Source organism: Suricata suricatta, chromosome 2 (assembly GCF_006229205.1).
Source record: "Suricata suricatta isolate VVHF042 chromosome 2, meerkat_22Aug2017_6uvM2_HiC, whole genome shotgun sequence".
NCBI classification, from domain to species: domain Eukaryota; kingdom Metazoa; phylum Chordata; class Mammalia; order Carnivora; family Herpestidae; genus Suricata; species Suricata suricatta.
In genome coordinates this window covers 146399971-146425146 of record NC_043701.1, presented here as the reverse complement: position 1 = coordinate 146425146, position 25176 = coordinate 146399971, and the positions used below count along the sequence as shown (strand labels likewise).

The 25176-nt window shown below is 47.2% G+C and overlaps 2 long non-coding RNA genes across 6 annotated transcripts; one reads left to right on the top strand and one right to left on the bottom strand.

Annotated features, from left to right (window-relative positions):
* Positions 1 to 5587: 5587 nt before the first annotated feature.
* LOC115272945 lies at positions 5588 to 22392 on the bottom strand. Of its 5 annotated transcripts, XR_003900574.1 has the most exons (6): positions 22315 to 22392; positions 21051 to 21148; positions 15551 to 15734; positions 10110 to 10251; positions 7174 to 7296; positions 5588 to 5680 (listed from the first exon to the last, which is right to left on the bottom strand). It is a non-coding gene; the product is annotated as an uncharacterized LOC115272945 (long non-coding RNA). The 5 variants fall into 5 exon arrangements; XR_003900573.1 differs by lacking the exon at positions 15551 to 15734; XR_003900576.1 differs by lacking the exon at positions 15551 to 15734 and having other exon boundaries at positions 10121 to 10251.
* Positions 22393 to 22485: 93 nt separating this feature from the next.
* LOC115272970 lies at positions 22486 to 24957 on the top strand. Its single transcript, XR_003900581.1, has 2 exons — positions 22486 to 22717; positions 24646 to 24957. It is a non-coding gene; the product is annotated as an uncharacterized LOC115272970 (long non-coding RNA).
* The last annotated feature ends 219 nt before the right edge of the window (positions 24958 to 25176 follow it).

The window sequence follows — 25176 nt, the reverse complement described above, 5'->3', positions numbered from 1 at the left end:
CCTCTGAGGATCAAAAGGAGATGAATTTGTGTAAGCCGAGGAGTGTGGTCTGGAGTCATCCTCCTCTGCCCCCCATCTGTGTGCAGGCAGATCTGTGCCTGGCCAAGTCTCAGGATGCTCTAAGGGAGAACACGGCCATCAGAGGCAGGACAGAGAAGGGCAGTGAGGAAGGACGCACTGAGAGCCCGAGGCGGCCAGCAGTGCGAGCGCTCTGGTCCCTGGCACGGGGTGCCGCGCCCCTCTTCCAGCCTTACCAGGAAGAGCGGGCAGTGTGCTCAAGCCATGGCCTAGACAAATGGCCTTGTTAACAATCACGGCCTGGACGTAGGTCACATGTAGCAGTTACTAGGATTGTACCTAGCTTTGGTGCTTCATAAATAAACATCCCCTATCATGATTCACTTTATTAATAATTTCCTTGCAGTCTCTGAGAAACAGAATAGTGGAAGCCCTTTCTTATATGATAGGAAAGGGTGCCAAGACCAACGGACTTTGGATTCAGATAGCAATGGTCCAATTGTATCTTCTCACCTGACTCAGTCTCCAGTCATTAGTTTTCTTATCTGTAGAATGGGCACAAGGACAGCTACTTTATGGATTTGGTGTGAGGGTTATTTTAGTTATTCATGTATCCTTTTTTGTTACAAAAAGATTAGGGTAGGGGTGCCTGGGTGGCTCAGTCGGCTAAGCAACCAACTTTGGTTCAGGTCATGATCTCATGGTCTGTGGGTTTGAGCCCCACATCGGGCTCTGTGCTGACAGCTCAGAGCCTGGAGGCTGCTTTGGATTCTGTGTCCCCCCTCTCTTCTTTGCCCTTCCTCCATTCATGTGTTGACATGAGAAAGGGACCCATATGTGCCACAATTGATGAAGGTCACACGACGAAGCAGAACAAGTCCACAAGAACCTCAACAGTTCCTGGTACCAGGACAAGGTAGGAATGAAGCCTGTTCGTCTTTTTAAAGAGAATACAGTGTGGGATCATGATGGATGTCCTGGGAAAATGTCACTAGTCCTTACACAGGGCAACCTCTTGGCCTAGATAAATAGCATCATGAGGCAAAGCAGTTCAACCAAAGTGATTGTGCCAGGCCCGTTGCTAAGCTGACTTGCTATAGATGTAGATTTCACAGTACTGGGAAGAATGATCTTTCAAGAAATTATCATCTCACGTGTCGACAAATTGAAGAGTGTTTTCTCCAACAGCTACAGGATGGGCTGCCACTCCTGGTTGCTGATTAAATGCAGACCCCATCAGTTTTGGCAAGAACTGGAGCACAGGAAGTGTTGGCCTCCTCCAGGGAAAACGGTGATGCCCCGCCATGACTCAGGCCCGAGCTCTTGCTTAGGAGTGTGTGTGTGTGTGTGTGTGTGTGTGTGTGTCTGTGTGTGTGTGTCTGTGTGTTCCATACAGAAAATTATTTTGAATCCACTGGAAAATACAGACTTTAATGAGGGATCAGCTTCCCTAACATAGATACACCTTATTAAACAGACACAGGGGTGCCTGGGTGGCTCAGTCGGTTGGGCATCCAACTTTGGCTCAGGTCATGATTTCACGGTCTGTGAGTTTGAGCCCCACATCAGGCTCTGTGCTGACAGCTCAGAGACTGGAGCCTGCTTCAAATTCTGTGTGTCTCTCTCTCTGCCCCCTCACCCTCTCTCTCTCTCTCAAATAAATTAAAAAAACCATTAAAAAATTTAAATGACACAATAGTTTTAATCTTGAGTGTATTCAGAGCCAGTGAAATCAGTGAACCACCCCAATCAAATAATCTCCATAAATTCTAGCACTCCAACCTTGGGTTTGCACAATGCTACATCCCAGGGAGAGTAAGTAGATTTTTAGTGAAATGAATAATTTATTTAAAAAGATATTTGTTTATAAGCCATCTAAATAGAGAATTGTCTACAAAATCTATAACAAAAAATTCTGCATAGTTGGTTCAATGTTCAAGCAATGCATGGCTACAATACCTGGCTGTTTCCACCACAGATGACTGAAATCCTATATTTCTCATCTAAAAAGAAGAGAAAGCATGTGTTTATGTTACCTACATTCCTTATCCGAGGCAATTACATATCCACCCAGCCCCAGAGAGTATAAGAGAATAAGTTTGGTGGTATATTTTTCAGTGATAGAATACATTTTTCTGATGATTTAATTTTATAACAGTGAGACACTTCAGTAGTAAAAGATTCAAACAATGCTGAAAGTATAGACCAAATCTCTCCCCCCTCTTCTCTGCCCATCCTGTTCTCTGAGGGTGATCACTTTTCAAAATGTCTGACTTTGCTTTTCCTGGTGGTGACCTCCATAGCTCTAAATAGTATGCCCAGCGCTCTTTCTCTTGACCTGCCAACTCTCAAGAGCACCTCTTACCTCTCCCCATGTAAAGAAAAATAGAAAGTCTGGGGCACCTGGGTAGCTTAGTCAGTTAAGCAGCTGACTTCGGCTCAGTCATGATCTCAGAGTCCGTGGGTTCAAGCCCTGCATCAGGCTCTGTGCTGATGGCTAGCTCAGAGCCTGGAACCTGCTGCAGATGCTGTGCCTCCATCTCTCTCTGCCCCTCCCCTGCTCACTCTCTGTCTCTCTCTTTCAAAATAAAATAAAGGCATGAAAATTTTTTTAAATAAAATAAATAGAAAATTTAAATTACTTACATCAGATCTTACTCAACTGAAACTTTATATATAATTTAGTTCTTCAGTTCTCCAAGGTTACTCTTATGGTTTTAAAATATGCTCAAAGCTATTTCTTGATCTCTATTTATGGATATTTATGGATCTCTATTTATTTATGCTCAAAGCTATTTCTTGATCTCTATTTATGGAGTACTTGTGCATCTCTGCCATGTGAGCTGAAGGAAATTCTCTGCTCTCCCCACTTCTCCATCTCATCTACTATCATTTCTACTTTTTAAAAAATATTTTTAATGTTTATTTATTTTTGAGAGAGAGAGAGAGAGAGAGAGATAAAGCACGAGCAGGGGAGGGGCAGAGAGAGAGAGAGACAGAATCTGAAGCAGGCTGTGAACTATCAGTCCACAGTCCAATGAGGGCCTTGAACTCATGAGCCACAGGATTGTGACCTGGGTCGCCATCGGATACTTAACCAACTGGGCCACCCAGGAGTCCCTGTCATTTCTATTCTTACTTCAAAGTGGTAAGGTTTATATGATTTTCTTTTTTGTTTGTCAATATATCATATTTTATTGACTCAAACATGTCCCAAATTCTAGGACACACATTGCTTTATGTTCCAGTAAGTAAAAGTAAATAAATATATAAATGCTGCTAATGATACCCCATTAAAAGCATATCCCAGCCTCAGTAAGGCTAACATATGAAAAAGAATGTGTCTTAGAATCAATGAAAGATGGTAATTAGTCTCTGGTGCTTTGCCCTGTTTATAGGTTAATTCTAACCATGGAAATGAACTGTTTTTACAATATTATTACTGTGTAATATTGCAGTAGGTGATTAAGACTGTAGAGAAGGAAGATAAGCTTTTGTCATGAACCCAGTGGTTCTCAGATGCAACTGAGATTCATGTCTAAGAGATTCTCTTTTCTTTTCTTTTTTTAATGTTTTTTAAAAAATGTATTATTGAGAGAGAGAGAGAAAGAGAGAGAGAGAGAGACAGCATGAGCATGAGAGGGACAGAGAGAGGGGAGACACAGAACCTGAAGGAAGCTCCAGGCTCTGAGCTGTCAGCACAGAGCCCGATGTGGGGCTTGAACCCACGGACTTATAAGATCATGACCTGAGCTGAAGCCAGATGCTTAGCCAACTGAACCACCCAGGAGCCCCAGAGATTCTTTTTTCTTATAGCCTATAATTTGCCCCAAATCATGCAATGTTTTATTGCTCTTCATATGGTTTTCTAATATACCTTTCCTGGAATGTCTATTATATATATTTTTCTTATTACATAAAAAAAGAATACTTTGCCTCCACTTTAGAACTTAGATGGCCCTCAAATCATATTATATGTTGTGAAATCTACTTTTTTCTTGAAACTATTCTTTTTGGGACCTTTGATTTGACCAATTTGTTTCTAGCCCTGCCACATAGCTGCCTTCCTTAGATATCCTGGCCCTGAGGACTGGTTTATAGCTTCATTTTCCGGAGAGCACACATGGTAAGAAAGAATGGTAAGAAAGTGTGTTTCTGGGGCACCTGGGTGGCTCAATCAGTTGAGCTTCCAACTTTGGCTCAGGTCATGATCTCATAGTCCATGGGTTTGAGCCCCGCATTGGGTTCTGTGCTGACAGCTCAGAGCCTCGAGCCTGCTTCAGATTCTGTGTCTCCCTCTCTCCCTGCCCCTGCCCTGCTCACTCTCTGTCTCTCTCTCTCTCAAAATAAAATAAAGACATAAAAAATTTTTTAAAGACTACTTAATAAAAAAAGGAAAGTGTTTCTGATTATGCATATTCACTGACCTTTGCTCCCTTACTGAACTGACAGTAAAGTGACTTTATAAAGCACATTGTTTAAGAGACACAAGAGTAGTTAATATCAATAAATATTGCAAGCTAACAAGTGGGAAAGTAAATGGTGAGTGGCTGAGCAAAATCCCAAACCTCCAGGGTGAACGGCTGAGGAGTGAGGCTCAGGTGGGGCTGGACACCAGAGGCTTGCTGGCAGTGTGCTTCCATTTGTTAACGATTTCCCTCAAGATTCAGATGACCTTTAGTTGTTTGTTTTTATTTATGATTGAATTAAGATTCTGATTATAGAGCCAAGCACAGCCCTTTTTAGTATGCTGGTGCATACCCTTCCTGTCCTCGCTGCTGTGGGGAAATTTTTCCCTCTATGTTCTTTGTTATCTTTTCATTAGCAATTTGGGGAATATCCTAGATAGATAGATAGATAGATAGATAGATAGATAGATAGATAGATAAGTGATAGCTAGACAGACAGATAGATAACAGATTAGTAGCTAGTCGGCCATTTTGAACTAGTTATAACTGCTGGAAAAATTAAGTTTCTGCCAAGAGATGATTCCTCCTTTTTCATAGTGCAAGCCTGGCCCATGATTCAAAAGCCAAATCCTTTGTTGACCTCATGTGACTTCGTCCATAACCACGTTACGTGAATAAATTAAAGGTCATTAAAGGTTAATCAAATCTACCAATAAGGCAACATAATTGCGCTGTTTCCCCAAGCGACACGCAGTTGAACATCAGGCTGTGCGTGAAGTCCCCTGATTCCATCTGGAAGACATTGGCTTGAAAAACGCTGACCCACAGTGTGTCAACTAAGAAATAGAGCAATATTTGGAGAAAGGGTCTGTTAATTTAATTTTTAGGGAGAAGAGAAAGGTCTTTTTGAAGACAGGATTCCCTTTCTCCAACCACATGGGACCTTGTCTATAGAGCTAATATGGGGGAGCAAGGGTTTCAGGAGCAAAGCCCATCCCACTATTCTGAGACCCTTTAATGGCCTAAGTTTGTAGTCAGTGCCTCAAACTGAAGGACCAGTGCTCAGTTGAAATGATTTTATGTCAGTCTGCTTGTGCTACCACAACGAATACCATAGCCCGAGTGATTTGAGCGATAGAAATGTATTTTCTTACAGTTCTAGAGGCTGGAAAGTCCAAGATAAGGATTCCAGCATGGCTGGGTTCTCGTGAGGACTCTTCCTGGCTTGTGGATGGTTGGTTTCTCACTGTGTCCTTACATGGCAGAGAGGGAGAGGGAGAAGGAGGGGGAGGAGAAGGAGGAGGGGGAGAGTTAGAGGGAGAGACATATGGTATCTCTCCCTCTTTTCTACAGACACCAATTTTATCTGATCAGGGCTCCCCCCTTATGATCTCATTTAACCTCTATCACCTCCTTAAAGGCCCTATCTCCAAATACAGTCCCATGAGAAGTTAGGGCCTCAACATAAGAATTGGGGGGCAGGAGACACAATTTTGTTTATAACAGCGCCTTAGGAGATGTGTACAAGGACCAGTGGCCATTAATTGTGGAAGAGAGCAGAAAAATACTCACAAGTATCCATAGTAATCTGAGACTCTCTCACCTCACTGGGTGTACAACCAGCCTGTTTCTGAGCATGCAGCTAGTTTCCATTCCTTGTTCATGAAAAGGCTTTAGGGGACCCAAGTCCGATCTACTCAGGGGGGAACAATGGCTGCTCCTGATTTCTATCTAGTTCTTTCTTGTTGGAATAGCAATGTGTGGTCATAAGGCTGTGACTGTCAGTTCTAATCCAGGCTCTCCCATTCAGTCCTGTGTGAGCTGGGGCAAGTTAGCTAACTTCTCTGAGCCTTCCTTTCCTCATCTGGAACATAGGGAGCACAACAGCAATCTAAGGCTGTAAAGGGGGGAGGGGTGGACTAAGGAGATCATGGGCATCAGGCATGCAGTGCTGCCCACGCATGCCGACAAATATTCACCCTTTGCTCCTTCCTTGCCCTTCACATGACCAAGGACATTCTGTGGTCCCCTTCTCATCTGAGAGCCTACAAAATGTAAATTCCATCCATTATTGTTCAGCAACCCAATCTCTGTGAATATTCAGTGACAGTGGGACCACACAGAGGCTGTAATTCCCAGAATGGAAGCCACACCTGACCCAGGTCTCCCTGTGTGTAAGCAGTCTGTGCATGTCCCGTTGTTTCTTCCTTCTCCTTCATTCAAAGCAGCTCTGCCTGTGGGTCTGCCTCAGTGCCCCAGCCCCCTCTGACCTTACATTCCTGAGAGTGGGCCCCAGAACAGTGCTGCTCCAAATGCAACCCCTCACCGGCATCCACATTCCTGGGAGCCTGCTATGAGGACAGTCTCGGAACCCGTCCATACCCACTACGTCAGGAAGCCCAGACAGGACCCAGCGATCAGCATTGTCTCAAGCCCTCTGTGAGAAGTCAACGCAATTTGAGAATTGCTATTTTGGCCAGTGGCGGGGTGGTAGGTAGGGGCCCTCTGCCCCTGGAGAGGACAGGAAGTTCTCAGCACGCCACCTGGGAAGTCACAGAGATCAGTTGCCCTGGTGTCTTTTCTGTACTCCTCTTGGTGTCAGCTCTGACCCCACTCTGAGCAACACTTCCCTTGGTTGGTTTTGTTTCATTCACTGCTCCATCCCTGGGGTGGAGAACAATGGCTATCCAAGTGCTAAATAGATAGCAGCAGAATGAAAGTCCAGCAAGATCCTGGCATGACTCACCTTCAGCAGGTGGATCAGTGAGACACAGGTGAGGTGTGATCTTGTCAGGGTGTGCACTTTGATATCCATGCCAGGCGACACACATTGAAGAGGAAAAACAGCTCATTGGAAAACTAGGCCCCACTGTGAATGATGAGGTGGGTGCAACATGTGAAATCAGGGGTTTGTTGAAGGTCACACATACCCCTCCCCCAAACACACTCCAGCGTAGAGCAGCAATCTTGGACTTTAGGACCGATCCTCGCATTGTCCCGGTGGTTCAAGCAGAACAGGAGTAAAGCGTGAGTGTTTACCCACCCAGGCGTGGGTGCTGACAGCTCGATGAAGCTGCGGTGCTCGTGTCCTTTAAGACATGACACACGCTAGTGACGGGGCTTGCAGGGGCTGAAGCCAGTTGCCCGGATTTGAACCTCTGCTTTAGCCGTGTGGTCTTAGACAGGCTGTCCCTCAGGTTCTCTGACTGTAAAATGGGTTCTGGTCTAGTTTGCTCACCCTATGTTCTCAATCTGTCCCTGAGCTTCCTTTTGAAGCCCTGAGTTTCGCTGGTGACGTTTGCTGTTTAATGTCCCTTCATGCCTGCATGTATGTGCCTGCACACATGCACAGTCACACACCAAGATTGACAGTGACCCTGAGCTACTTGAGGGCACTCTTCACCTCTGAATCACCAGTCTCAGCCCAGTGAGAAGTTACTACATGATGTAGGAGAAAGTACTTCACCAATGGTCCATTTCTATACAGACTGAAGTCTATCAAACATCCAGCCAAAAACAATATGACACCTAGCACGGTCCTGCCTTCGAATTCCTTCTAGAAGTGGGGTTTTAATTCTGATGACAAAATCTCCCAAATGATGGGGCAGAGTGTCCCACTGAGCCAGACTGGCAGGGAAGGGTCTCCTGCCCTCCTGGAGAGGCTTCGTCCCACTTCATCCGCAGCATGCCCTCAATGCCGCCATCCCATTTCGATGCCAATGGGCATCACCTAATGCAGAGGCTTCCCTCTGTCCTTGGGTACTTCCACAGGCTAGGAGGGGCTCCGAGGCCCCAGTGGGCATCTCCATTGTTGAGGCTGAGGTGGGGGTTGGGGGACAGCCACAGCACCAGTGACGGTATCTGTTTGATTTTCCTATGGTCAATTAGCTTTTATTTCTAAATACCCTGGGGTGACAGCACTTCCATCAAACAGCCTCTCCAGTCGAGGCCTTCCTCATGAAGACAATGCCCAACTTAATGAAGATTGATGGCCCGTCACTGGGCCCCTTCCCCACAGTGGGAGGGAGACTCGGAGGAGCCTGAGGAAGGCAGGTGCAATGGCCTTGGTGCTGACACTCCTCCCGCAAACTGCTAGCAAAATCAGCGGTCTTGCTGCTGCCCTTCATAAGCAGGTTAAAAATAAACCCAATAAAGTCTCCTGACCCCAGCTCTGTTTCCACACACCCTGAAGAGACTCTAAAATGCAAATGTGGGCCCTGGGGCAGGCCCTTGCTTAGTTACCTTTTACCACTGCCTTGAGGATAAAAGTGTGGCTGGCACCCAGGGCCGCTCCCACCAAGCCCTGGACTCTTCCTCCTCCATCCCTGCCACTCCTCCCTGGGCATTTCAGCAACGCTGAGCCGATGCTAGTTCCAAACCCTGCCGCCCTGGATACTGGGTGCGGACCCATGCTCCTGGTTGTCCAGGGGCTGCAGATGGCCTGACAAGCCCCCACTCATCCTCTTTCCCTAAGCCTCTCCTGACCCCAGCAGTTAAACCCCTCACTCCGCTCTGATGCTGCACATCTGCTCCTTCCTCTGCCTTGTCGTTTTGTGTATTCAATCGTCCTTTTTAAAACCTTTAATCCTTTGTTCCTAATTACAGAAGAGCTACATGTTTACCAGAGAATAGAAAGTACAGGAACCCACAGGTTTAAGAATGGTCATGCGTTGTAACCAGGTTACCTTGGTGTGTATTTCAGTCAGTGCATGGTCACATATCTGTCTCCTCCCCATTCAGGGCTCTTCTGGAGGGGCTGTGTCACCCTATTCCTTAGTGGAGCCCTGCCTGGCAGCAGTCAATGGTGCAGAGCTAGAGAGAGTAGGTACGAGGTCCCCACTCACTCTCAGGGTCATGTCCAAAGCCTATACCCTTTGGTTCCTCAGTCCCAGACAGTGATGCATCTTTCCTACAGTCCCTACTTGCCTACTGTAAGCCTCTGTAGAAGGGCGACAGGAGATCAATGTCATGAAACAGAGCCCAAGTCGCCTGCTTGCTGCAAATGGTCAGCTGGGAGATACAGAGGGAGAACGCTGATGTTGAAGCCCACAGGCTCGGTGAAGGTGTGTAAACCTAAGCCTCTGACCCAGGGTCAAGGGCAGTGGAGCTGAGTCGCTCCCCGTGAGCTGCGTGCCACAAAATGCAGAGCAGGAGTACAGTGAGCCATCAGTTCTCCCAAAGCAGCAGGACTCACCTGAGAGTAAATCCCAGACCAGTCTGGTGCCTGAACCCCTGCTCTGACCATGGCTGCATTCTGCTCCCACCCAGCAATGAACAAACGTTGGACTATTCTGATGGGACTTGGCGCCCGGTGCCAGAGTTTGACATGTAGACCGACCATTGCAAATCAGCGTGAGTCATGCAGCGGTGGCCTCGGCGTGGGGCTGTCAGCTCTAGGGTGGGTCGGCCAGTGCTTCAGAGAGTCAGAGCTTGTCTTAAATGTGTTTCCCACACGTCTTGTGATCCTTCTGGCCTTTTCTAGACCAGATGGCCATTAACCTGGAACATATGGGATCTGGTCTTGGCTGGATGTTGAAAGCCGACTTGATCTCAAAGTCTTATTTGAGGTCTTCAAAATAGAATTCATTTGGTCAATAGGGCTTTGTTTTAAAAGTAAACAGGTGGAAAATAACAGATCATGCTTTCAAACATCAGCCAAGTAATAGCCCATGACAGCCCGACCTGTGTGTTACCAGGCTTCATGGAAACGGTCCGCATGGCTCCAATCACTCTACGTGCTCTGGCCACTCCAGGATGTGAATAGTTTCTAAATGATGTGCACACTCATTTGCAAGGTCCACGGCCAGCTCGGAAGGAGTGCTGCCTGAATCACCAAGGAAAAAGACAATAGAACCTGTTTGTAGACATGGATTTTAAGAAACACTTGAGGTTCATCCCAGACCCTTCAAATCATCCATAAGGCTTTATAACCCCCATGATCACGGTCCACCTTCCTGAGGACCTTCTCCATACCCGCTCATGGCCTCTTCCATCCCCCATTTTCTTTCCCGCTTAACAGGTCCCACTGGGAGGGAATTGAAAGTTGGGGGAAGCCAGCCAAATGATCTTCTGCTTGGAGAACAATTGCTGATGCTTCCAGTGCTCAGAGATCTGTGACTCCTTAGTGGACCATGCCAAACTCTTTTGCCTTCATTTCTGAGGCCCACAGTACAGTTTAAGGGAAAACTACTCCATGTGTTTCTGATCCATCTCCACACAGCCCATCCAGAGTTTGGATTTTAAGAGTTTGTAGATATGCATGATGCTTTTGGAGGCTGCTTTACAAGCCTTCCACGCTTTCCTTTCTATTGAGAGAGGAAGCCAAACATTGCCAAGAGTAAATGAGTTGGCGTCTCAGAAGGTTCACATTGGGTTTGTAACATTGAAGCCATAAGGCTTGAGTGGAAGCCTAGCTTTAGAGAAAATGCTCTCATCTCCACCCAGCTGCAGAGCGTCAGAGAGGATGCTTTCGTTGGAGGGGTTGGAGCCTTCATACATTCAGCCTCTGCCCATTTCATGCTCACTCATTATAGATCCCCTTGGGCTTTGCCATGTTAAGATAAAATCTAACACTGCCAAGGGGATCTCATCAGTCACGGGTGATCTTAGGGGTGGTGGAAATGAAGCTTTTGCAGGGAATTGATGATTCTGCCTTCTGGTTTTGAGGCATCAGGAAGAGGGGTGGAATGGCCTCTAAAGTTGACAGGTTGAATCAGTTCCCACACTGTTAATACATCAGCTCCATAGCTATTGAAGACTCAGAGCAGAGGAACATGACTGGGGATCTGAATTCATCTCCTTCCAAATTAGTAGTAGTAGCGAAGAAGACTGGAAGGAAACATGGTCTTTCTGGAGAGGCACGCACCAGGGAAGGAAAGAAGGAGGTAGACCAAGTACATGTCCTTCCAATAAACCATTTTAGGAAGAGCAGGCACTGTGCTGCTCAGGGTCTGTCCCAAAGGAAATGCATACATCAACAGGCCAAATGTGTGGTGTTAGGAACTGCTTCATTTCCACTGAGGCATCGGGCCCTACAGCCAACTGCAGGGTATAGGACAAAGCCAATGGTCTGAAGCCAGACAAATCTAAGTTTGCATCTTGAATCTGCCCCCTACTAGGTATGTGATCTTGAGCAAATCCTTTCACCTCAATTTCTTCCTCTGTAAAATGGGTATAACAATATTACCCTCTTGGCATAATTGGGAGAACATATACATAGTGCTTAATAAACAATACTATATGAAGATGGCGATGGGCTGCCATTGGAAAGTGGGTAGAGTTCTGTGGCTCTGTGAGCTGATTGGCTGAGGTCTCAAGGTCTCTGCTCTCCACCTTAGCATGTTTGAAAGGAGTAAAGCAGAGGTCTTCCCAACCCACAGAGTGAGTCAGTGCAGAGCAGAGAAAGAGCTAGAATGTGGCCATCGAAGGCCGTCAGACCTAGGCCTGAGTCTTGGCTCTACATCCTGAAGCAAGTAGATGAACCACTCTGGGCCTCAGCTTCTTTATCTAGACAAAGGTGGCTTATGGTCCTGAAGACCAACAACTGTCCTAAGAATCTCATGAAAGATAGGATATGAGAGAGAGCAGAGCTCTAGGCAGGGCCCACAAAACCAGTGCCCACAGGGGCCAGACAGGTACAGGAGTGAGGAACAGCCTATGAGAGGAAATAGTGGTGGGAAGCGGGGCTGGGACATGCATTCACCTTAATGGTTACAAATGCCCCCCTGCCCCACAGCCAACAGGAACCGCACTCACTGTGCAAGCCCAACAGAGCAAGCCAGCCTCCGGCAGCTAGATGTAACCTCCGGAGCAATGGGTGCCTACAACTTCACATTTCACATCATTATGGAAAGTCTTGCAGTCAGGGATGGAAATGTCCACCGGCTGCCAATAAGTCAGACGGGTTAGGAAACATCAGAAGAAACCCTTTACGAGCAGGCGTATGCCTGCCTCTCTGTCACCCATTGTCTTGGACAAGTCATTTCCCTCATTAAGCCACGCTTTCGCGTCTGCAGAACAGGGTGTGAGGGAACGTGAAAAGAGATGTCATTTCCAGACGCCTGATACAGGGCAGGCTCTCAGTACTTGTTTTTGTCTTTTTCTTCCCACAAACTAAAAAGTCAAGCTGCCCCAATTTGTCTCTGAAGGTTAGTGAAGGCTTTTCTTAATATTGGTGGGAAAAGAAACAAAAACATAGGCAGGTGCAGGGCAGCCTCCCTTTTGAAACAGCCCCGGGAGAAAATGCAGTTCTAGTCTTGGTGCGATCTAATTGCTCAGTCACAGCGACCAGGGAATGCACGTGAACAGGAGGGCTTTTCTGTTTCACTTAGGCAGAGGGTTTGCAGGAGGAAGGCTCACTTCCTCATGGGCTCTGTTCACAATGGACTGCAGGAAAGCTGTTCTCCGATCTGCCTGGCATGCTTTGCCTCCAGAGGCCCCACCAGTCGCTAACAGAGCCCCTATTCACTGCCGCCTCTGCAAGTAACAGAGCGTTTCACTATTGCGTGCACCCAGCTCACAGAGCGCACGCAGGTTTACAAAGAGTTATTTTCTTAAGAACGGATTTTTTAAAATCCCATTTCCTTCCCTGTTGCCCAGCCCCCCACCCTCGCGATTGGACCAGAAAGCTCTGTGGCCAAGCTTTTCTTGGATCGTGCAAATCAAGATCAATAAATATCTGTGCTGGAGCATGACTGGCCCCGGCGCCTCTCTGCGTTCTGGAATGGGGGCCCTGGTGGTGCGCGGCCCTGCAACCCTGGAACCCCGTTCTCCTGCTGCACATCTGTGTTGTATGTGGGCTCACCAGGCTGCTAGCGCCCAGCGAGGAAAGACCCTTCCCAGGGAAAAGCACACTGCGGAGGGTTGGGGGGGTTGGGGGGGTTGGGTGGCACCCTTCTAGGAGCGTTGCAAGTCTCTGAAGTGGGGAGAAAAGGGGCTCCGTTCCTCTGGGGTTTCCAGGATGAATTTTTAGGACATGTTCTCCACAGCTTGATTTTCAGTGGTTCATGAGATGTTCCAGGTGCCGCTACATACTTAAGTACCAGCACGTTTCCTCTCTATTCCGTGTCTCCCCTTCCACAATCCCTGAGCTGTCTTTAACACACTCTGATCAGGTGTTCACCCCTACTGTCCCACCAACATCGCTCCGATGACGGCCATCTTGTTAAACCCACTGGTGGATTCTTTGTCTTCATCTGGCCAGATCTTTCAGCAACAATTGTCAGTGATCACTTCACCCTTTGTAAATACCTTCCCCTCTGTGCTTCCATTGAACCGGAAGGCCACAGTGGGCTGCCTCCCTTCATCAGCCTGGTTGGGCCTTCTCTTTTTCCTGACCCATTCATTTGAAGGCATCAAGGGCTCAGGCATTTATTGACACTCATCCCCTGGGTAATCATATTTGGGCCGGTGGCTTCAAACACCAATGATGAAGTCAACACCCCTAGGCTGATCTTTTCAGCACCAAACTCTTCACACTGGCTTGGTTTAAATAACCATTTGAACACCTACGTGGAAGCAATACGTCCCAAACTCAATATGTCTAGAACATAACTTGGATCTATCAAGCCCCTCCCCTACTTCAAAATATACCCCTACTTAGAATATATGCTACATTCTCTAATCTCTTTCATTTTCTTCCTATGATTAGATATTTTTCATCTATTTCCTTGTTTCCTGTCTATCCTGCCTGCTACATTTTATGCTCTACAGAGAAAAAACTTTATTTATCTTATATTTCATGCTGTATTCTTAGTACCAAGGACCATCCGCTCAGGCACCCAATAAATATTTAATAAATGAATGAATAAAGTAACACTTAATTTTGTAATGTGTTAGTCTCCTTCCAGTTCTCTTTGGATCCGTAAAAGCATGTCTGTGACACTGCTCTGACACATGATAATTTCCCTTTTTAAAAAAGAGAGAACAGTTTTAGTCTGAAAAACTTGGCAGAATAGCATCTTGCTGGAGTTTAATAAATTTATTTTATTTTCATTGTCTTTTTAATATAGGTTTCTTCTCTTTATGGCATATATTAATAATTTTATACTCAAACTCCTGGTATAAAGTTTCTTCTTAAATTGTATTTATTTAGGCAATATAAGTGAATCAATTTAAAGAAAATATTAAGTAAGTAATAGAAAATTGGACATTGGTGCTGGGTGGTAAGGGAGAGACTTCTGCTAACAGCCCCAGCCATGGCATCTCTGGGCTCCAGGACTGCAGGGAAAGGAAGTGAGTCAGGTGTCTCCCATCACAAGACCAAGGAGAAGCTTCATGAGGGACCCAACCCCCAAGGCAAGGCTTTCCCCCCTGGGAAACTCTGGATAATGGCTGCATACTTTTAGTTTCTGCAGGGACATCTGGAACCCCACCTTCCTTTCAGGTTACATGGTCAGAGGCCAATGACCTCAAGGACCTTCTGGGAAGGAAGAAAAGAAGGGGAAGGGGAAAGAAGAAAGTGCAGAGTGAAGAAAGAATCAGGAAATATATTAAGCATTTATTGTTTGTCTCACTTTACAAATGATCTCAATTAATCTACTCTAAATGCTTGGTGTATAGACACAAAGGAACACCTGTCTAATGGCTCCATTGTCTGCCCTGGACTAGAATGATCTTTGGCAATGAGCCCAGACATCATCTCCCTCTGCTCCTTGCCAGACTTCTCTCTGGGACTGGGAGCTGAAAGAGGGCAGCACATGCTATTCCTCGCAATGGTGTCCCCAGAACCTCACGAGTACTCAGCTGCACAAAAGTCTTTGCCGAACAAATGCAAATAAATTAAAAGTAAAGAGAAAAAAAAAAGCCCTCTGAACATATCAAATCCTCATCAATAATTTAAGACAGAATAATATGAGAGCAATTCAATTAGTGTGTGTCAAGTGAATGAATGAATGAATTGACCTTAAAGGAAATGCTGTAGGGTGATGGTGGGGCTAGGATGCCTCATAAATGTGGTGTGGGCTTCTTAGTTCTCCAGGGAAGACTTTCAGAACATTCCTTTCCTGGAGTTTCCCACCTCTCCAGCTGTTGGAGGTAGAAAGCACAGAAATTCTACAGCAGAGACATCTAGTGAGATAGTGAAGACTCCACGGACCAGAAGGAGTTCCGGTTATCTGACTCACCGTCTGTGTGTGCATTTGACAGCCAGAGAAGCATTGCTAAGGTAGTAGGCATGGTGAGCTGGCCAGTGTTGGATTTGCACCAATTCCAGTGTCCTTTGTGGAAAGGACTAGGTGAGGTTGGCAGCCATTCCTCAGAGCTAAAGCACTCCCCCACACCAGTTAACTTCTCTCTCGTGAGGATGTTCTGGAAGGAAAGGAATGCCCCTCATCAAAGAGAAATTATTCCAACACTTGTTAAATATCACAGGACTTTATTCAAGATCATTGAAGAGATATGGATGCAACTCCAGATGCAAACAGGGATAAGTGAGAATTTATAGCTAGCAGGCAGGATGAGGAACATCACAGAAAACTGCTGGGAAAAACTAGGCTGGACCTCTAGGGCAGGGAGAATTCTTGATAAACTGGTTGAGCAGGATTCTTTGCTTGAACTTGGCCTGGCAGGCCACAGATGAAGCCAAGATGAAGGCTCAGAGGAGCTTGACTATAGCTTGGTCAAGGAGGGTGTCCTTGTCACCCTGAAGAAGAGAAAGGCTTGCCTGGGACATGAGTTAGGCTTGGGGATGGGAGGAGAGGATGGTTTTGAGTTGAGCACCTGGAGAAGCCATTCACATGTGTCTCAGGCCCCCAGGGATATAACTAGGTCTATTGGTTAGAGGAAGGGTCTAGAAAAGGTGGCAGGAACAAGCTGAGCCCAGGGACCCTGGCATGTAGCTCAGTCAGGGTATTTTGCATGAGTGTGGATAGAGTATCCCTCTCACACTCCAGCACATAAGACCTCAGTGAGTGGTGAGCATTGCCCTTTGGAAAGACAAGTAATGACTGGGAGCCATTTCCAGGGATTGGAAAGGGGATATCAGCTCTGGGACTGTAGAAGGCATGAGGTTCACAAGGAGAAAGACACCTGAGGGGCTGATGGACAGAATGGAACTGTTTGGAAGGGATGGATGTGGGCCCTCAGGAATGTCACCAATCAGGCTAGAACCAGAAAGTACTGAGCTGAAGTTGTTGGAGCCTCATTCCTTGGTCAGACCCCCCAGGCTGGCTTGGTCTTGTGGGGTTTGGCTCACATCACTGTGGGCCTGGAGAGTGATAACCAACAGACAGGATGATGGTCAAGCCCTGATTCCATTTTCATCATTAATGAAAAAGTATGTTACTTTGATGAGACCGGCCATCCTGTGGCATCCGGGTAGATGAATGCCTTACTTTTAAAATGAATGTTTGAAAAAGGTACAGTTTCATGACATTTATGCCCAGGTATTTCACTTCTGGGAACTTAGCCAAAGAAAATAATATTAAACAGAAAACAAGCTTTATGCACGAAGATGTTTATTGCAGCGGTACTTATGCTAGTATAAAATTGCAAACAATCTCAATGTCCCAGCACAGGGGATGATGATTAAGTATGTTCTTTCATAACCTACTGTAAAGTATTTATTTAGCCATTAGAAATGATGCTTACAAATTCTATAACAACATGAAAGAATGTTTAAAAGGAGTGAAAAAGTGGGCAACCGAATTCATATATAATGTTTGCATCTGTCTACGAGTAAGAAAAAACAAAATGCCATGCCTTCAGAATTCTAATACATGTTGATACTCTGCTATGGATCAAAAAAATCTAGCTGTCTAGGACACCGTTACCCCAGATAGTTCTCTATAAGGTAGCACTGCTGCATGGTCCAGGTCACTATACCCTGTCATCCAGACGCTTGGACAATAGGGGTGAATGCCTGCCTCAAGTGGCCCTGACTGGCTCTATTAGTCAGTATGAGTGACACTGTGACCCAGTGACAACCAACCAATAAATCCCATAGCTTCAAACAACACAGCTGCATTCCTCATTCAGGCACGTATCCACAGAAGGGTCACAGGGGACTCTGCTCCTCTCTGTCCACACTCAGAAAGCAGGCAGACAGCCTCTACCACCTGGAGGTGCTGATGGAGAGGGCTAGAATTGTCAGCTGCTCCCCTACAATTATATGCTCCACCCCAGAAGCAACGCAAAGCACTTCTACTCACATATTGCAGTATAGAACTAGTCATGTGACCCTCTCTCCTGGAAGGATGGTCAACTTTCTCTGTGCTGGGAAGAAGAGAATCAGCGGCCTCAGAGCAGCACCATTGGCCACCACAATGGCCTTGCAGGAGCCCAAGTGTCACCAGGAAATCTCTTGGGAAGATTTCTCGGTGTTGATGGTCCCACATTACCCTCCCTGTTTTGACCACCGCCTAAGAAAGGCAACAGTAGACATTTGGTTCCAGAAACCACAAGAAATTACTTCCCTCCCCTCCCCTTTTTGTTTTTCAGCTGCAAAATGGAGATATTTACCATCTACAAAAGTATTCCTCCTTGGGCACTTTAAAGAATGCGCAACGTTTTTGTACCCATGCAGCCCAAGGCCATGACCAGCCTGGAGCTGCTCAAGGTCCCTGCCCAGATGGGCTGCCCCTCTAGAGTAACTCAGTCTGCAGGGATGCTCCAATGCTCCAGACCAAAAGTTTTCCTCAGAGGTCCTGGAGGTTAATTCACTGATTTTTCCTTCATTTTTTGGCACTATTAGAAAAGCAGTTTAAAAATGAATGAGTAAATAAAAGAGAAATGAGATGGCAGCATTTGCTATATCAGGAGCACAATGTCTGGGAAAGCTACAGGGGTCTGTCTGTCTGTCTGTCTCTCACCTTTTCTCTCTCTGTTGCTTTCTCTGTCTCCCTCCTGCCCCTCTCATTATTCCAACCTCTGTCCCATTATCATGTTTCAACTGTATGCTGTCGACAAAAGAGTTTTTCCTTTCAAACATGCTTGAGCTGAGATATACTGAGGCATCACTGAGGTGCTTAGCTCAAACCTTACTTCATAGGCGCTGAAAGGTTTATAAAGAGAAGCCTACAAGAGAATACACTGAGTTTTGATTGCTGCCTAACAAATTACCACAAGCCTTTGTGGCTTAAAATAATACAGATACCTCCCAGTTTCCTGGGGTCAAGATTCTGGGTGCAGTTTGGCGGGGCTTGAGAGGGTCCTCTATGGGCTCACCAGGCTGATATTATGGTGTCAACCATCTGCATCCTTGTCTGGGGCTCATTCAAGTTGTTGGTAGAATTTAGGACCTGTGGTTGTGGCACTGAGGTCCTCACTTCCTTGGGAGCTGTGAACTAGAGGCCACTCACAGCACAGCTCCTTATCATGGTCCTGTCCATGGGTATGTGGCTATTTGCTTTCTCCAAAGCCAGTAGGAGGGCTGTGGCTGCCTGTTTCCTAAAGGCTCACCTGATACAGTCAGACCCACCCAGGACAATCCATTGTTGTTAAATCAAAGTCAACCTATTAGGGACCTTAATCATATCTGCATATATCTTGTCATTTAATGTAACCTACTCATAGAACCAATATGACATCATATGCATGGGTCCTGCCTACACTCAAGGGGAAGAAATTATAGAAGGCATAAACCCCAGGGACAGGAATCTCAAGGACATCTTCAAGTTCCCACAGTGTGGGTCTGCATTTCTGTGATGATCAGATTCAGTGCACAGCTCAGAAGGGAGCTTCCAAACAGGGTACTCTAAGCTGTCTTGGACATGGACAAGAGCCACAGTTTGCTAGGTGAGTTCTTTGTTCTCAGGGTCAGAGAGGAGGCTTCCTTATCCCTGAGCCTCCAAGTCACAGGCACTTCTTTCTCTGTGTGGAAGCACACGGGGCGGGGGGGGGGGGGGGGGGGGGGGGGGGGGGGGGGGGGGGGGGGGGGGGGGGGGGGGGGGGGGGGCAGGGCAGCCTTGGAGGGCAGGACCAACAGAGCAGGGTAACACCATGCACAAAGGGCTACCAGTCCTTGGACTCCTGGGGCAGCCACACTAATATTTTCTTCTCACCAGTCCGGGGAAGCAGAGGGTGGTGGAGGGGAGGTGGTGAGGAAGTGACAGCAGACATTTGTGGGGCCTTGGTTGACAGTTGACTGCCTGAGAAGTGTCAGAGAAGTTCTCCCACACCCTGCTCTTTGGAAACTGACTCTGGTCTCTATGCAGAAGTCTCCATTGGCCATCACTCAGAGATGTTTCCCCACCCTTTTCCTTGGAAGCTAGGAAACCATGAAGGGACTTGAAAGATAACTTTGAGTCACAGGGACTATATTGGTTTGGAGCCAGGGGCCCTCTAGCTGGCTGTTGGTCTGGGCAATGTTGAGCCTTAGTTTCCAGCTCTTTAGATGGTAGAGGCAGGATGGAGTGAGGTCCCTTTGAGAAGGTAGCTTTCTAGACCATCACACATTGTTGGTGCACCCCCCCCCATAACTTTTGTTCCTGGATATGCCACTGTGTATCTGTGCCAGGAGCTGGCTGAGCTTTGCTTGGGGGAATAGGAGGCAGAGTCCAGGTAGACCACAAAGGATGCCTCTCCTCTTCACCTAGTGCTTCACCCACACACTTACTATAGCCTTTGCCAGACTGGGTCAGGGAAGTCAAAATGGCCCCGTGACCAACAGGCCACACAACATGGCTATGCCAAAGCCAGAGCCTGACCCACAGATTAGGTCTGACAAATCAGGGCTATACTTAAGTGCCTCAGTTTCTCCATCTCCAACTAAGGAGTTGGACTAATCCTAAAATATCCATTATGCCGCTTAAGGCCCAGGGTTGAACCTCCCTGTTCTGGGGCAGCCTGTTGTGATTTTAACCATCATTTTAAAATGGAATGATCTAGCACCAACAGTTTACTTAGTGAAACAGGCTGAACAGTAAAATCTCTGGGGAAGACCTCCAAGGTGGATAAATCTGTGGGTATAGCAAGGGTAGACTATCTACTGGAAGAGCTTGTCATGGAAGACACCATCCCAACCCAAGTAGGGGCCTGACCATGGCTGTCCCCAGGGACAGATGCCCAGAGCGCTCATTTCACTCATTGCCGGACAGTTCTGCCCTTAGCTGAAGCCAGCGTCCCTGTCACTCTGCATGGCAGCCTTTGCTGGGCTCAAAGAGTCTGCGCAGTGCCTGGCATAAACCAGCCTGGGACTGTGGGGTGGACACAGCCAAGCTGTGATGCAAAACTCATTGACCTGAAATCCCACCCCAGACCCTCTAGGTACCTTAGCTGGCTGTGAGAGCTGGGGAACTACCTGCCTTTCCAGAGCCTCAGTTTCCTCCTCTGCAAAATGGAACCAACAAACTCACTTTCTCCTGGGTGGGGTGAAAATGAACCATTATGGAACGGTCAGTGTACAGGGTGTTCTGGTCACCATTATGTGCCCCCAAATCCATACATTGAAGCCCTAATCCCCAGGGTCTCAGAATGAGGCTATATTTAGAGAGAGGGCCTTTAAAGAGGTGATTAAGGTAAAATGAGGTCATTAGCGTAGGCCTAATCCAGTCCGACCGACGTCAGCATAAGAAGAGATTAGAACACAGATGCACACACACGGGGCAGACAGTTTGAAGACTCAGGGAGAAGATCGTCATCCAGGAACCAAAGAGAGGCCTCAGAAGAAACCAACCGGATGCATACCTTGGTCTGGAATTTCCAGCTTCCATAACTGAGACAATAAATAGATGCTGCTTAAGTCCCCAGCCCGTAGTACTTCATTATGACAGCCCCAGGTCACCCTACATGGGGGAAGATTTGTTTTGCGTTAGGCAGAGAGGGGAAGGCCAGGGGGCTGGAGCTCCCTGCCGGCAGCACCTCCTGAGGCCCATCCCCTCCCACCTGGCCACCCCGAGTCCCTGCCCACCCTGGGGCCTGCAAACCCTGGGCCCAGCGCAGGCCTGCCAGCCGGGCCTGGGCAGGGTAGCTGAAGCAGCGCACTGCACCAAGCTTGTTTTGATTGCAGGCAGCTCTGCTGGGAGGCTGCAAACCTCGCCAACTCATCTAACATGATTCCGAGAGAAATGTTGACTCTAAATTACAAGGACTTAATTTTTCCAACCACAGCTAGGCAGTAAAAGACTCTCTGAAATGACAGATGGAAAGTTCAGTTAATATGTTTATCTTCTGGCTTTAAGAGATCCCGCCTCTCCCAGCAGCACGGCTCAGGCCAGCTTGGGAGGGGAGGCATGGGGGGGCGGGGAGGGAGACATCGGAGGCCTTTCCCCCCAACCCCACCCCGACTCCAGGCCTGCTCCCCAGACCTAGACCTCCAGATCTGCCCCTGACATGGGGCAGCTGCTGTGTTCAGGGCGGGAAAGCCGCCCAGCAGCACCAGGCTCCAGATCCTTCTGTGCAGCCAGCTCAACCATCTCCATCTTAGAAAAGTCAGGGGAGCTATCTTGAAACAACACCTGGCTTTGTCCCCCAGGTGGCAAATCACATGGCTTCTTTGGCTCTGCCATCTATAGAACGTTAATTCAAAACCCTCCCACCTGCTGTCAGGGGGATTCCAGGAGCACAATCATAATTACACTGCGAAGATCTGCATCGTGGTGTCTATGAACCTGGCACTGAACGGTCCTAGGCTGTAGCTGTTATTATTATGATCTCCACTTTATTGTTGAGGACACTGAGGCACAAAGAGGTTAGGCAGCTTGCTCAAGGTCACACAGACTAGTAGAGCCCGAATTCCAACACGTGAGGCCTGGCTCCATAACTCACACTCTTGATCACCTCTTTGCCGTGCATCCCCAAAGATGCTCACCTTGGGGAGAGGCTAGGGGAAGGATTCTATGCTAGCTACTTGACAAGGAGGTCACCACTTAGTTCTGGATCCCCTGTGTCCCTGTAGACAGCAGCATGATGGGCTCGGACCAGCCCAGGCAGGGTGCTGGATCACACTCACCTGTGGACCCCTGCAGGGAAGTGACCCTCATCCAACCCTCTCACCTCCAGTCCTTGCCTATGGGCTGCCCGGGAGCTCTACCCACCAGCCCCCTTGTGATGTCACTGCCCTATGAGAGAGGCTACCATTGCCAGAGTCATTCAGTTCCCCCCCTCCTCCACAGACCTCTAAGCTTCCTGGCTTAGCCGGGTGGACATGGGGCCAGCCCCTGGTACAAGGAGCTAGAGTCACAGGGAGGACATAGGGGTAGTTTCTCTTTAGTGGGGAGAGATGTGATCATCGCAATCCTCGGCAGGGTGGGCCCAAACACGGCAGAGCCCAGAGTGTGGGTAGGACCCCGAGGCCTGGTGAGGAAAGGCTTCCTTGCTAAGGTCCTGCCTGGGAAGAGTCTTCCAGAAGTCTGGTAAGGCAGAAATAAGGAGAATCAAGAAGAACAAGCTGAATAATAAAAAGAGGGAGAAATAGTGTGGTGTGTGTGTATAAGGAAGCCTAAGAGATTGAAATTCCACGGGGACCGGAAGGACTGACGGACTGACACAGACAGAGGGTAGGGGTGACAGAGCCCGACTAAGTGACCTTCTGTAAAGGTTTCATGTGACAAATTCCAGAGTTTGGGCTTCTTCTGTTGGGAGAGGCATCTTTTGTGTGTGTGGTAAAATAGATGTAACTTAATATTTGCCATTTCCACCAGTTTTTAATGTTTATTTATTTATTTTGACAGAGAGGGGAGAGAAAGAAAGAAGGTGCATGGCATGCAAGTGGGGGAGGGGCAGAAAGAGCAGAAGAGAGAGAGAATCCCAAGCAGACTCCTTGCTGTCAGTGCAGAGCCTGATGTGAGACTCGATCCCATGAACCATGAGATCATGACCTGAGTTAATAGCAGGAATCAGACGCTTAAGTGACTGAGCCACCCGGGCACCCAATTTTCACCATTTTTAAGTGTACACTTCAGTGGCATCGAGTGCATTCATGTCATTAAGCAGCCATCCCCACCATTTATCTCCAGAACTTTCCAAGGATCCCAGACTGAAACTCCACACCCATAAAACAACAGCTCTGTACAGACCTCCTCCCAGGCCTGGCCTCCATCATTCTCCTCTCTAGTTAGGGCTTCAGTGTGACATGGCGAGGGGCTGGTTACACAGCAGTAAGACAAAATGGGCTGAAGAATGATCTCACCAGTGGCTGCTTTTGGGACAGAAGTCCCAGCAAAAGACAAGGCTGCTTGCTCTGAGGTGGTGGCCGCCAGTAGATGCTCAGCCTGGACAGCAGACCTGGGTTCAGGGTCCAGTCCAAGCACTCAGAGCTCTGTGGCCCCAGGGAAGTCCTGAGCCTCTGCAGGCTAACTATGAGGTGGAGAGGACTTTAGGTCCAGCTTTGTGGAGCTGCTTTGGGTAAAGTGATAATAACATCAGGGACTGCTTACTGTGCCCTGTCCAGTACCAGATCCATGCCAACCACTTTATGTACCTGTCTGTCAGAGCAAACTACTCTGGGAAACTGAGTTTCACTGAGATTCAGGTCTTAGAGCCCAGGATTTGCAGCTGAGAGAATCTTACCCCGGGACCCAACGCAGAGGGTGTGCTCATGAATGTGAGTTTACTCACAGTCCCTCCATAAATGTAAATCAACCATTATGCTGCATTTCTCACAGGAATGCAGTAGGATGGTTTGTCTCTCTTCTGTGAGGTTTGTGACCTCTGCTGGGAAGCTGAGAAAGGTGGGAGTGGCTTACCAGCAGAAGGCTGGAAGTCATCCCATGATCCCTTGACTCGTTCCTATGTGTGGTTTCTCCATGTCCCCTGGGCTTCCCCACAAGATGGTGGCTTCAAGACAGTTAGACTTTTTACACAGCAGCTCTGGTCTCCAGTACTAGCATTCCAGTGGAGAAGGAGGAAGCTTCATTGTCTTTTTGTTTTCCTTTCTATTTTTTCATAAGCCCATTGAATTCAAGAAGAGAAGACACCTGTCCATGTGGAGGTGGCAAAGTCACATTGCAGAAGAGCACATAGGACAGATGATATTGTTGTACCTGTCTTCAGAAATCCAATCTGACACACACACACACACACACACACACACACACACACACACACACACTCAATTTGAAATTTTCTTCTCTTTCCCCACCCTACACTCTCAATCTCTAAAATCAGGTTTTCAGCACAAGAAAAACGCAAGTACCAATAGACTTATGTAACTGGGTTCATTTATGGCTCCAAAAACATGTTAAAACAAAAACCCTTTGCAAGCACAGGTCCTTGTGCATATTTAAAATACGCCATCCCAGACCCTGTGACAAAGAAATTCCTTCTTCCATCTTTTCTACAGGGTAGTTTCCAGAATCAGACGGTTTCTTGATCTACGTTTGAAAACTGAAAGAAGAACATTAGGTCCTAATCTCCATCAACAAATTCCTTCCAGCCAAGAACTCCCAGGTTCCACTTTGTTCATTTCTGTAGGAATTTGGACGAGCTAAAAGAGACACTGTTTTTCAACTCAGGATCACCATTCCATCCAATTGGGATGAATGTCATATGTGAAAGCTGGCGGAGTTGGGGGGAGGTGGAGATAATTCCCTTAAAGACATATGATGTGAAGGGAGGAATGGACTCAGAATAAATAGAATGCTGCATGTTGAAATGTATGCTTATTTACTGAACACTTTTAAAGAAACTGAAAATGCCATTGGTCCTATCTCTTTAATTAGAGATGAGACTAGAAGTCCAGGGATGTGGAGGTGAGCTGAAAACAGAGCCACACCGAGCCCAGTCTAAACAGAGGGAAAATTAGTGTGAGCACCAAAAAAAGCAGTTGATTATTTTTCTTTAAATGTAAATAATATTTTTGGCCAGTAGAGAG